The following is a 14,246-nucleotide window of genomic DNA, read 5'->3' as shown; positions in this document are numbered from 1 at the left end:
AGTTTTTTATGTTGTGCATGTAGTCATAGGATCCTAAGAGCAGAGACCATAAAAGTCAGAATCCTAGAGCAGGAATTCCCTCTTGGATGTCCCCTGAGTAATGGCCCTTGCTGTTCTTTTTGAATGTCCAGGTGCATAATTTCATTCCATTTGGGATTGTTATAGGAGTATTGTTAAGCCAAAGTCAGAATCCCTATAACTATGCATTGACAGCAGTTGTATATTCTGGTGCTTTATAGAAAACACCTAAACTTCCATAATAATAGGGAATGTTTCTTAAACCCTTTGCCCAATGTTGTGTCAGTCACTTTCATTAGGTATTCTATTTCATTTTAGCCCTTGCAAAAATCCTGAGTTAGGGAAGGTTCTTAGGTGATAGGTTAGATATTTGCAAGGCAAATTTAGGAAGAGCCCTGGCAGGTTTGGCTCAGCAGTTAGAGCGTTGGCCTGCGGTCCAGAGAGACCCGGGTTCGGTTCTGCTAAGGTGCACGTGCGTGCCTCGGTTGCGGTTTGTCCCCGGCCCTGGTTGGGTTGTGTGGGTGGCAGCCACTCGATGTGTCCCTTTCACATCGATGTCTCTCTCTCCCTCTCTATCTGAACAAAAAATGGAAAAATGTCCTTGGGTGAGGATAAAAAAAAAATTTAGGAAGAGCCTGAATTTACTCTTACCAGGTATGAAAGCCACATGGCTCTAGGGGCTGGACAAGTAATGAAGTGGGAGGGGGGAATATGGACTATAGTAGTATGGATGAACATCAATCATCAAATGTATTTTTTACCTAAAAGTGGCTTTCTCCCCCTCCCTTCCACTCCCAGCCTTTCTGGTATTGGCCAGACCACGTGCCCTAGCCTCATGGGGTTTTCTTATTTGCCACAACTAGTCCACCTCTCAAGTCTAAAAGGCCTCCCCAGTTGCATCAGCTGCTCTACATATGATGGCGATTGCAGACCCAATGCGTCTGGATGAGCTTGTCTGGATGAGCTTCGCCTGGTCAGTGTGCCAGGAGCACGTGGACTGCTTCCTTTCTGCCAGGAATTGTCAGGTGCTGAAGGCACAACAGGGAAAGATAGGGCTTGGTTAGTGAAGAGCAGAGTTTGCAAACTGGTGGCCACAGATCTTGCCCTGCAGTTTGTTCTTAAAAATGGAAAGGTACACATGATCTTGATTTTTTTTTTTTTTTTTTTGGCATGTGCTCCTAGCGGGAACCGAACCCGAGACTCTCGGGTCCACAGGCCAACGCTCCAACTGCTGAGCCAAACCGGCCAGGACACATGATCTTGATTTTGGGCTTTTCTTTGGTACTGAGAGGGTGCAACCAATGAACAAGAGAGTAAAGCACCTTTAGCTGAGCAGAATTCTCCAGTTCATAGCAGTTGTCACCACTGCTTAGTTACTTTTATTCCCAACCTGGTCATTTTCTTCATTAAGGTCAGAGTGTCTGACAGGCCCACGAAGGCTAGCATAGCGCTTGTGGTCATTTATATTTAGTGAATGAAGAACAAAGCCAAGAGTGCATTTCCATCCCAGGACACTTCCTTTGGGCTGTGGACAGATGGGCTGGCACCACGTGATTCAGATAAAGCTTTATCCTGGCCAGTGTTTGCAAAGCAAAGCTCAGACCAGAAAGTGATGCTACCCACCGAGTCAAGCCCAGGAGCCCAGTTCACAACCCTCTGGAAGTCCCCTCCTCAGAAGTCATGCAGTATCCCTGCTAGCTGGCATAGAAGAACCTCCTGTCAGTGGTGTGATGAGGGAAGCTGGTAGAGGGACAATCATAGCCTGACTTTCTGCTGACCTTCAGAAGGGCAAACCAAATCAAGGTACCTTAGTTGCCTTGCTCTGTCATCTAAATTCCTGTGCTGTGGCTTCTGTCCTAGATTTAGCCCCACAGACTCCTGGCCTCACAGATGTTTGGTCCACTCATGGTTTAGTGCCAGGCTGGGAGGGCACAGCAAGCTACAAGGTATTAGGCAGATTACCCCTGGAGCCTCAGTTTCCTTATCTTGTAAAGTGGGATAAACCCAGTTCCTACCTCATAGGGTAATTGTGAGGATTAAATAAAACAATGTCGGCCCTGGTTGGATAGCTCAGTTGGTTAGAGAGCGATCCCAAAACACCTGATCAGGGATACAAGCATCAACCAATGAAAGGGTACATAAGTGGAACAACAAATCAGGGTCTCTCCCCCACCCCTCCCTTCTGCTCTGAAATCCATCAATAAAAATTGTTTTAAGTGTGGGAGGGTGCTTTACACAGAGCGTGGCCCATAGTAAGCATCAGTAAATGGGAGCTGTTCTGAGAAAGTGAAGGTCACAATTTGGGGTGAAGCTGAGGAAGAGAGAAGAGCCCATCAGATATTCCCGAGGCCAACCTGAAGAACCTGCTGCTCCATGCGAAACTACGCCAGAGCTAAGGGCCTGCGCCAGCCTGGCAGTCAGCCCCAGCCAAGGCAGGGCTCCCTTCCCTGACGGAACTGCCTGCCGCAAGGTGAGCCTGCAGCAGCTGGGCCTGTGTGCTCCAGGTCTTCTCCAGAAAAAGTGGGCCACGGAGGCCCCGGCCCAGGAGGCCCAGCAGGGAAGGCCATGCAGACAAGGTGATGCAGCTGGAGCTCCATCAGACCAGCTCTCCCTGGACCTGTACTTCCCTCTGTGTTCTCCCCATGGTTCCCATTTTTACCTCTTCTCGTTCTGCACTTCCTGTCCTCAGTCTTGCCCCTTTGCTTTTCAAAGTGTGGTCTGTGGATCAGCAGCATCAACATCACCTGGGAGCTTTTTAAAAACACAGAACCTGCCCTGGCCGGTTTGGCTCAGCAGTTGGAGCATCCGCCTGCGGTCCAGAGAGTCCTGGGTTCAGTTCCCACCAAGAGCACGTACCTTGCCCTGGCCGGTTTGGCTCAGCGGTTAGAGTGTCGGCCTGCGGTCTGGAGAGACCCGGGTTCAGTTCCCACTAAGGGCACATACCTCAGCTGCAGTTTGTCCCCGGCCCTGCTTGGGTCGTGTGGGTGGCAGCCACTCGATGTGTCCCTTTCACATCGATGTTTCTCTCTCTCTCTCTCTCTCTTCCTCCCTCCCATTCTATCTGAACAAAAAAAAGGAAAAATGTCCTCGGGTGAGGATAAAAAAAAAAAAAAAAGAGCACGTACCTTGCTTGCAGTTTGTCCCCGGCCCTGGTTGGGTCATGCGGGTGGCAGCCACTCGATGTGTCCTTTTCACGTCGATGTTTCTCTCTCTCTCTCTCCTCCCACTCTATCTAAACAAACAAAAAAAACACACACACAGAACCTTGGGCTGGCCCCAACCCTGCTAAATCAGAACCTGCATTTGAACAAGACCTCCAGGAGGGGGTCTGTTGCGTGTCAGTGTCTGAGAAGCACTGTTCTGGGGTACCCTGCACCTCCTAGTCCATTTTCTCACTTTGAGACTGGACCTCCTGGCAGTGTCAGTGGCTGGGGGTGGGAGACACCCAGAAGGGATAGCCCCTCCTCCATCCACTGTTATTCTCCAGCTAAAACAGTAACAACTCCCAGGGTCTTGAGGATGTTCCGCATAAATGGCACAGAAATAATGCAGGGAGCTGTGTGGGAAATCAAGCCCCACAGGTGGAGAAGGTCCATGGCAAGACTGGAGAACACTTTGGTGTTCCGAAGGCCAGAGGAAGGGAACAAGGTGTAATTTATGACCCAGTGAAAGGCAGGACATTTTTTCTCTTGGTTTCTGTGGAAGATAGGACTGGTGGCTCAGGAGTTTGGTATGAACTCTGGAAGTGCTGGCTTCCCTTCCTGCCTCTGACTGGTGCCTCCCTTTGTTCATTCCTCTAACTTGAGAAGAGCCAGCTAGAAAACTCTCCAGTCTGAAGGATCAAGTTTCTTGGCCAAGATGCTGCTCCCTTAAGAGGACTTTCTGTAGGATTAATACCTGCAGAGTTTACTCTGAGACCACTACCCCATGACCAGTATCCCCCTACAACTGGAAAGATGGCAGCAGCAGAATCACCAACAGCTTAGGAGGGTGTGTGGCCTGGCAGAGTTGAGAAAATGACTAGCACCAGGCAAGAGAAGTGACCATAACGAGCTGGGGTAAGTCAGATCTGTCTGGACATAGTCACAGGCTCCTGTCCGTCTAGCTGTGATCTGACCATCCTAAGACAGAGGACTTGCTGAGAGCTCAGGTTTCTCCTTCTTGGGGATGTCAGAAAATGCCAAGTGTTTGCCCCCATTTAATGGTGAATGAAATCCCAGTGAGACCAGCAGGGCCATGGAATGATGCTCACTCTGAACACTGGCTGTGAGGATCTCGCAGTGTGTTTCTCTCCCAGGTGTTTGTACTCCACCTTCAGCAAGGGGCCGGGGAGTCCTCTCTCCATTGGTCTTATCTCATGGAGAGGCAATAAAAGGAGTTCGCCTGTCAAAGCACAGAGATTGGAATTTTGCAATCTAGAAAAACAAGACAAAAAGTCTATAAAGTCCACAAGGTGTTGGCAGGGTGTACCTACATGTACCTACCAAGTCCTGGGATCACTGAACTTGATACTTCAGAGTCCTTTGGGGGTATAATATCTCTATTAAAACAAGTCAACTTAAACATTAACCAAAAAATAGGCCACAGAGCTTTGAAAGCAGCGCTGTCTTGGTATAGTTAGGTCCTCCACATGTCTTAACTATTATCAGTCACAGCTTTAATCTAACCTTGGTCTTATCACTAGACTTTTTTTTTTATCCTCACCCGAGGACATTTTTCCATTTTTTGTACAGACAGAGTGGGAGGGAGAGAGAGGAAGAGAGAGAGAGGGAAACATCGACGTGAAAGGGACACATCGAGTGGCTGCCACCCACACGACCAACCAGGGCTGGGGACAAACTGCAACCGAGGTACATGCCCTTAGCGGGAACCAAACCCGGGTCTCTCCGGACTGCAGGCGGACGCTCTAACCGCTGAGCCAAACCGGTCAGGGCTTATCACTAGACTTTGATTTTAATTTCCTATTTATTCACCTTGCATTCTACTCTTAAGTTCATCCATGAAACATTTTTGGAGACCTACTACTATAGACAGTAGCACCTTGTTAAGTATCAAAAAGGAATTGTCCACTTGCTCCAGAAGTTTGCAACTTACTTAAGGAAAAGGCTCCATACCTGAACTAGCCAAACAAGTATAAGGATATTCATAAATGAGTGATTTAGAAAACTTACTCTGCTGAGTGATTGGAGAGGAAAGGAGACTCAGCTGGCTCTGGGAAGGGCAGGCTGAGACAGGCCTCCAGCTAGACCAAAGCCTGGTGGGAGGGGAGCTTGGGCTGGCCCCAAACTGGTAATGGATGCTGTGGTCTGGAGCTCACAGGCTGAGCATTGAGAGAACTGAGGATTAAGGTTGCCTAAGTGACATAAGACTAGATTGTGACCAGCTAAGGAATGAGGAACCACAGTAGTTTTCTTTTTTTCTTTTTTCTTTTTTTGGTATGTGCCCCTAGCGGTAACCGAACCCGGGACTCTCTGGTCTGCAGGCCGAGGCTCCAACTGCTGAGCCAAACCGGCCAGGGCTGGTAGTTTTCTTTTTAAATTTTACTTTTTTTCCAAAATTATCAATGCATATACTTTTAAAAAAAATCCTCACCTGAGGATATTTTTACATTTATCTTCAGACAGAGTGGGAGAGGGAGAGAGAGAGAGAAACATCAATGTGAGAGACACATGGATTGGTTGCCACCTGCACGACCCAGTGACGAATTGCAACTAAGGTACGAGCCCTTGGCTGGAATCAAACCTGGGACTCCCTGGTCCGAAGGCTGACGCTCTAACCGCTGAGCAAAACTGGCCAGGGCTGCATATACTTTTTAAAAGTCAAATAGTTCTACCAGACTCATTATGAAAAACAGTAGTTCTCTGCAACCCCTCCTCCCTCGATTTCCAAAAGACACCCACCAATTCTTCCAGCTGAATTATTTTTTTTAATCCTCACCCAAAGATTTTAAAAAATTGATTTGAGAGAAACAGAGAGAGGGAGAAACATTGATGTTTGGGAGAAACACCTATCAGTTGCCTCCCGCACACACCCTGATGGGAATCGAACCTGAAACCTTTTCACTGTATGGGACAATGCTCAACCAACTGAACCACCTGACCAGGCCAGCTGAATCTTTTTGTATTGACTTCAATATCTCCGCATGCAATATTTATATTAATGCTTCAAAGTTTTTCAGTGTTAGGCCTAGCCAGTTGACTTCATCCAGCAGATGTAGATTTCTCTCTGTTCCCGCATCATCCCCCATCGTACTCATATGCTGTCAGCCTCTCCATTTTCTCCATATAATTGTGTCCTTGTAGTTGAATCAATATTAAATGTTGACATTACTAAGAATTTATATAAACCCCATTTGCAGCTAAGCCAGTATATTATGACTTCCTTCCTTCCAGCACAACTTTTAGTTTTCCCTGGAATTGACGATCTTATTTTGTTTGTTTGCATGATTTTCTGTGTACGTGTAACTAATTCAAACTGCAGCCATTTGTATATATCTCCCAGCAGTCCGTCCATTTCATCCTGAAGTACTCTCTCCGGGGCCTGCCGCCCTGTCCTCTGTCTGCCCCTTGACCCTCAGAAGAGAGGACGTGACTGGAGTGCCTGCAGGGACGAGTGATGTCTGGAGACGGCTGGTGCCACTCTGATTCTTGGTTTTTCATTCTGCTCTTGTTTTTCTCTAGGTGCTTGTAGGAGTGTCTTCAGTGTTCTGAAATTTCACACTGACATGTCCTGTTGCCCTGTTTTTGTTTAGCGCCCAGTATTTATTTTGCCAGGTGCTCCGGGCCCTTTCAGTCTGGAAATTCATGTCTTTTAGTGTTAAGGGATTTTCTGAAGTTAATTTTTTTGATAATTTCCTTCACTTAAATGTCTCTGTTTTCTATACCTAAAATTGTTTTTTAGATCTTGTTCCTATCTTTTCTCTCCAATTTCCACATTTTTGTCTTTTTTTTTCCATATTTTATCTTTTTTTTAAATTGTTACAGATGTTTCTCTTTTTCCCCCCATTGACACCCTCCTCCCCATTCCCTCCCACCCGTCCTGAGCTTGGTTGTCTGTATCCATCGGTTATGCATACATGCATATAAGTTCTGTAGTTTATCCCCCCCCCTTCTGAGGATTGTCAATTTGTACCCTACTTCTATGACTTTGGGTCTGTTTTTTTGTTGTCTCCTCCTCCTCCTCCTCCTCCTCCTCCTCCCCCCCTTCTTGAACTCCAGAAGCCTCAGCCTCCATCAGCCTCCGTTCCTGCTGGATTTTTTGTGTTTTTTTTTTCTTTTTTTTTTTTTAATCCTCACCCGAGGACATTTTTCCAATTTTTGTACAGATAGAGTGGGAGGGAGAGAGAGAGAGAGAAACATCGACGTGAAAGGAACACATCGAGTGGCTGCCACCCCCACGACCAACCAGGGCCGGGGACAAACTGCAACCGAAGTACGTGCCCTTAGCAGGAACCGAACCCAGGTCTCTCCGGACCACAGGCCGACGCTCTAACCGCTGAGCCAAACCGGCCAGGGCTGTTTTTTTTTTCTTTATTGATTTTAGATAGAATGGAAGGGAGAGGGATAGAGAGACAGAAACATCAATGAGAAAGAACATCAATTGGCTGCCTCCTGCATGCCCCTCACTAGGGATTGGGCCCACTACCTGGGCATGTGTCCTGACTGGGAATCAAACTGGCGACCTCTTGGTGCATGGGTCGATGCTCAACCACTGAGCCACACCAGCCGGGCTGGTGATTTTATCTTTAACAAGCCCCAGACTGCTGGCTGCTCTGTTTAAACAGTGAGATGAAATCTCTCTCTTCTCTCCTCCTTTCCCAAAATTGCCTGACTTCTTCGTTTAGTAGTTGGTGAAATAAATCTCTTCATTCTTTCCTTCCCCCTTCCCCACCCCCTGGGTCTGTTTTGTTCATCAGTTTGTTTAGTTCATTATATTTCAGAAATAAGTGTGATCATATGATTATTTGTCTTTCTCTGCTTGGCTTGTTTCGCTTAGGATAATACTTTCCAGTTCCCTCCGTGTCATCTCAAAGGATAAGAGGTCTTTCTTTCTTTCTTACAGCTGCATAGTACTCCATTGTGTATATGTACTACAGCTTTTTTTATCCACTCATCTACTGATGGACACTTGAGCTGTTTCTAGATCTTAGCTATTGTAAATACTGCTGCTATGAACATAGGGGTACATATATCCTTTCTGATTGGTGTTTCAGGTTTCTTAGGGTATATTCCCAGAAGTGGGATCACTGGGTCAAATACTTTTTTTTTTTTTTTTTAATACTCACCCGAGGATATTTTTCCATTTATTTTCAGACAGAGTGGGAAGGGGGGAGAGAGAGAGAGAAACATCAATGTGAGAGAGACACATCTATTGGTTGCCTCCCACACGACCCCGACCAGGGCTGGGGACTGAACTGAAACCGAGGTATATGCCCTTGGCCAGAACTGAACCTGAGACTCTTTGGTCCGTGGTCCGCTGTTCTAACTGCTGAGCCCGCCCTGGCCGGTTTGGCTCAGCGGCTAACTGCTGAGCCAAACCGGCCAGGGCTCTTTTTTATCTTTATGGACGATTTCCTCAGCTTTATCTTCCAACTCTTCTGTTACATTTTTTGGGGTTTTTTTTTTTTTTTTTTTTGCTATCATGGTTTTAATATCCAAGGATTATTCTGAGTGGTGTGTGTGAATGTGTGTGTGTGGTGTGTTTTTTTGTTGTTGCTGTTGTTTGTTTGTTTTTAGAGAGAGAAACATTAATTTGTTGTTTGACTTATTTATGCACTCATTTGTTGGTTCTTGTACGTGCCCTGACCGGAGATTAAACCTGCAACCTTGGTGTATTAGGACGATGCTCTAGCCAACTGAGCTACCTGGCTAGGGCCTTCTTGGTGTTTTGTTTTGTTTTGTTTTTTATAGGAATACATTTTTATTTCGTGGCCATACCTTCTTATCTTAATATATTCCCTTATCAACATAAAGTATTCAGATATGAGCATAGTAGCCATATCTGAATTTTAAAATATGTCATTCCTCTCAAAATTCCACAGTGGCTTCATATGTGACTCATAGTGAAAGCTTCCATTCTTGCAATGGTCAACAGGGCTCAACATGATTTCTCCGCCCCCTTGGTTCCCTGTCATCAGCGCTACCTCCTTTCTCTCTGCTCTTGCCACACCAGCCGCCTCGGTGTTCCTCGACTTCTCCGGCCGCTCCCACGTCAGGGCCGTCAGGGCCGTAGCTGTAGCTGTTCCTTCTGCCTAGAATCCCTCCTCCTTCAAGCCTTTGTTCAAATCACATCTCAGTCAGGCCTGCCTTGGCCTCTAACACTGCAGCCTGGCCACACTTTCGTCCCTGGTGTCCGCACTCTTGGCCGCCCTTCTCCCGTTCAACTCTTCTGGAGCAATTGCCACTTTCTAACTCACTATTTAACTTTATTTATTATGTGCATTCTTTGTTTTCTGTACCATTCCACTCCCTCACCCCACCCCAGTAACAATATCAGCTCATGAGGGCAGACATCTCTGTGTTGTATACTGAGTTCCCAGTACTTAGAACCATGCTTGGCATCTGGGGCACCAGTAATTTTTGTTGAGTGAAAGGATGCATGAATGAATCTCTTTGAGGATATGTATGATTTGTTCTTAAAGTTTCCTTCTTGGAAATCCACTGGTGTCTCCCAGGGCGGGGGCCTGACTGTGCTAAACAAATTCAGGGAGAGAGAACAAACTGGCTAAAGCTCGTGGCCTCCCCCACCCCCAATTTTCCCAAACACCCACCTGCACACTGGGCCGGCAGGCCTGGGAACTCCCCTCTTGGGAAACACAGAGGCCTGCCGCCTAGCAAGCAGGCAGTACTAAAAGGGTGGAGATGCCTTAGCTCCATCCGAAGGTGGGTGGGCAGGAGCCGAGAGAGTGCTGGCAGGGAGGGAAAGGGAGTCGACAGAGGTGTGGTTGGGCGGGCCCAGTGCTGCGGGGCTAGGACACCCCAAAAGCTAGCTGGAGGAAGGCAACAGGCAACCAGCCCTATAGGGTATCCCCCCCCCCAAATAAAGTTTCCTTCTCCTTTCATGCCTTTCTTTTTCTTCTTCTTCTTTTTAATAAATAGTTTTATTTTTTTTTATTTTTTTATTTTTTGTGGTATGTGTCCCTAGAGGGAACCGAACCCGGGAGTCTCTGGTCCACAGGCCAACGCTCAACCGCTGAGTCAAGCTGGCCAGGGCCTTTCATGCCTTTCTTTATTCTATGTTGCTTTTTCTATTTTATTTTTGCTTCAGTCTCTATCTTTTAGGCAATCCTTGACTGTCAGCTCACGTTAAAGAGTGAAAATACAAAACAGAACGGAGCTCTGTGCCTGTGGAAGGGCCTTGTTTACTATGGGATTGTCTGTGGGACACTCTGCCTGGGCCATTCACTGGGGAATACCCATGGTCAGTAACTTGAGATCTTTCTGTGAGGCTAGTCTTTCCCAGACAGGACTGCCACCAACATCTGGGAACCAAGTTGGCAAAGAAGGCTGTGAGTCTCAACACTCAGAATGTAGACTTCTACATAATCCCCGTTCTCACTATGGTGCTCCCACCTCAACTGTAAGTGGTATCGCCCAACCTCTCTGTTAAAACCCTGATTTCAAAACCCTGTTCAAAGAACAAATTTGGAGATTTTTGCCAGAGGATGGGAATGAACTTTGCCCTGTTGCTCAGAATTGAGGAGGAGAGGTAGGGTTTAACTCATTTACAGAAAAATATACAAACCAAAGGTTGAGCTCTTCATAATGTAAACACATAAAATCTAACTTAAATTGACTTTTAGCCAATCCACTCCTGTATATTTCACCTCTACCCCCACTTTTAGAGGTACTTGGCATCTCCAGTTCCCTTAGTTTTTTCGGGGGGGGGGGGGTTCTGTATTATGAAATCATGTTGCGCCCTGGCCAGTTTGGCTCAGCGGTTAGAGCGTCGGCCTGTGATCCAGAGAGACCTGGGTTCAGTTCCCGCCAAGGGCACGTACCTTGGTTGCAGTTTGTCCCAGACCCTGGTTGAGTCGTTCGGGAGGCAGCCACTCGATGTGTCCCTTTCACGTCGATGTTTCTCTCTCTCTGTCTCTTCCTCTCGCTCCTTCCCACTCTATCTGTACAAAAAATGGAAAAATGTCCTCGAGTGAGGATAAAAAAAAAAGTCATGTTGCTTCTCTGCTTTCCCCCCTGTGATCAGGATTCATCATTCTTTAGTAATTAGGGGTAAGGTCAGAGTGGGAAGGTCTGCTCAGTCTACTTGTCAGATGAACTGCTCTCCTAGGACTGCCCCGGGGTTCCACGGTCTGTATTTGCCCTGGGTGAAAGGATCCTTGCTGTCAATGTCACAGCAAAGCAATGCACAGACATTTATTTCTGTTTGCATCTGTGCCACAAATGGGATGGAAAAGGAGTTATGATTCCAGTACCTGAGCCTGGATCTTGTTCCCCTTGTCTTTGGCCCTATTTTTATGTACCTCCTTTCTGCTCTCTTGCATGAATTCCCACCACTGACTCTTTGCTGGTACTCATGTTCCCTTCTTCTCCAAACCCTTCCAGGGCCTAGAGTCTGCTGAATTCCCACCACCCATATTTAGATGAGCTTGTACCATCAGCAGTGTTGTTCCACTTGCTGCTTAACCTTCAAGGACCAGTGCCCTCTGTCCGTTACTCGACCTGGTTCTTTGGCCTTTGCTCACGCTTCTGCTGACCTAGCCAAGTACTATTTCACTTATTGACTTATGTACCAAAAGTGCTCAATAAATATACTTTAGGACACTCAAACAGGAATAGTTTCCCTCCTTTCAAACCTCTATCTCCCTTTGGAAACAGTCTTTTTTTTTCTTCTTTTTTTTTCTTTTCTTTTTTCTTTTAAGGGAAATTGAATTAGAACTTACTGTGTTTCAAGAAACTTTTAGCCCTGGTTCTATTCCAGGTCAGGACACATGCCCTGGTTGCAGGCTCGATCCCCAGTAGGGGGCGTGCAGGAGGCCGCTGATTGATGTTTCTCACATCTGTTTCTATCTGTCCCTCTTCCTTCGTCTCTAAAAAATCAAAACAAAACAAACAAAAAAAATCAATGGAAAAATATCCTTGGGTGAGGATTAACCACAACAACAAAAGAAATCTGTTGTGTACCTCATTACCTTAAAAAGTTAAAGGAGAAAATTTATATGACCTTCTTAATAGATACCCAAAAAGACATTAGATAAAATTCAACACCTATTCCTGATTTAATAGCAAAACAAATGAAATCTCTCTAGCCAACTTCATATAGATACATAGATACATCTCTATTTTAAAAAATGAAACAATAGCCCTGGCCGGTTTGTCTCAGTGGTTAGTGCGTCGGCCTGCGGTCCTGAGAGACCGGGTTCGGTTCCCGCTAAGGGCGCGTACCTCGGTTGCAGTTTGTCCCCGGCCCTGGTCGGTTGTGCGAGTGGCAGCCACTCGATGTGTTCCTTTCACGTCGATGTTTCTCTCTCTCTCTCTGTTCCTCTCTCTCCCTCCCACTCTACCTGAACAAAAAATGGAAAAATGTCCTCGGGTGAGGATAAAAAAAAAAAAAGAAAAATGAAACAATAGCAAATGCCATACAGTAAACTATCAGGTGCATTTCCATTAAAATCAGCAAAAACATAAAGGTACTCACTGATATTCATCATTCTGGTTAAACAAAGCAAAAGCAAACATCACTTTCAGTTCATAGATTCACGTTTGGAAGAAATTAGGTGTTCCAATTTTTTCTGCTTATTTTTTTCTGCTTTTTATTTTAAATATTTTATTTTACTTTATTTATTTATTTATTTTGTTAATCTTCACCCAAGGATATTTTTCCATTGATTTTTAGATAGAGTGGGAGAGAGGGAGAGGGAGAGAGAGAGAAACATCGATGTGAGGGAAACACATCTATTGGTTGCCTCCCACATGACCCTAACTGGTACTGGGGATTAAACCTGCAACCCAGGTAAGTGCCCTTGACCAGGAATCAAACCCAAGATCCTTTGGTCCAAGGACTGACACTCTTGACCACTGAGCGAAACCTGTCAGGGCTTTTAAAAATAATTCCACTGAAGCCCTGGCCAGTGTGGGTCAGTTGGTTGAGAGTCTTCCTGTGCACTGAAAGCTCGCTGGTTGGACTCCCAGTCAGGACATATGCCCAGGTTTGGGGTTTGATCCCGGTCGGGGTGTGAGCAGGAGGCAACCAGTGGATGTTTCTCACATTGATGTTTCTCTCTCCCTCCGCCTCTATTCCTCTCTCTCTCTAAAAATCAATAAAAATTTATTTTAAAAATATTAATTCCCTTGAATTTCGATCATGATCATGAATCATTCTATCAGGTGATTGAAATTTACTCTGTCGCCCTGGCCGGTTTGGCTCAGCGGTTGGAGCATCGGCCTGCGGTACAGAGAGACCCGGGTTCAGTTCCCGCTAAGGGCACGTACCTCGGTTGCAGTTTGTCCCTGGCCCTGGTTGGTCGTGCAGGTGGCAGCCACTCGATGTTTCTCTCTCTCTCTCTCTTCCTCTCTCTCCCTCCCGCTCTATCTGAACAAAAAATGGAAAAATGTCCTCGGGTGAGGATAAAAAAAAAAAAATTTACTCTGTCATTATGAGTGTTCCCTTTCCTATCAGGTTTACCATCTCTGTTGGAGAACGGCAAGTCCAGTAGTCTCGAGGCCTCCAGGGCGGGGAAGCATGTGGCTATTGTGTGTGTCCACACTGGCATTTTCTGAGATGCACTTTGTTTTGTCTAGACCTCAGGTGTTGGTCCATACAGGTAGCTGTGGTGTTGTCCCTTATTCTCAGTGGCACATTTTTTTAAGGTCTCTATGTCTCAGCTCCCTCTGCACCCTGTTTGGGCAGATGAGATCATGAGGTGGCTCTTGTGCCTACCTAGTGGGAGCGTCCAAAGTTCTTTACGGCCTTTAGTCTCCTTCTGGACACTCAGGAAATCATTCTGCCTCTCCCGGCCCCATGGTGGGATGCAGGGGGCTGTCTCCGACCCAGCTGACCAGCTCTGCCAACATCGTCTTTCCATTTCACAAGGAAATGATAGGAACTTGCTGCTTCCCAGGCTCTACTTAGAAAAAGGGCACGAGTCCCTTCCGATTCCAATTTCCCAGACTGTCAAGGATATGGCTTGTCTGCTGGCCGTTTCCCTCCCCAACCCCCATTTATGGCAATGCTTGGGCTCTGGGGGAGTGCAGGGTGCAGGGACACACTGA

This window comes from Molossus molossus, unplaced genomic scaffold, assembly GCF_014108415.1.
Source record: "Molossus molossus isolate mMolMol1 unplaced genomic scaffold, mMolMol1.p scaffold_m16_p_6, whole genome shotgun sequence".
NCBI lineage: Eukaryota > Metazoa > Chordata > Mammalia > Chiroptera > Molossidae > Molossus > Molossus molossus.
The sequence above is the reverse complement of the archived record's forward strand: the minus strand, read 5'-3'. Positions refer to the sequence as shown.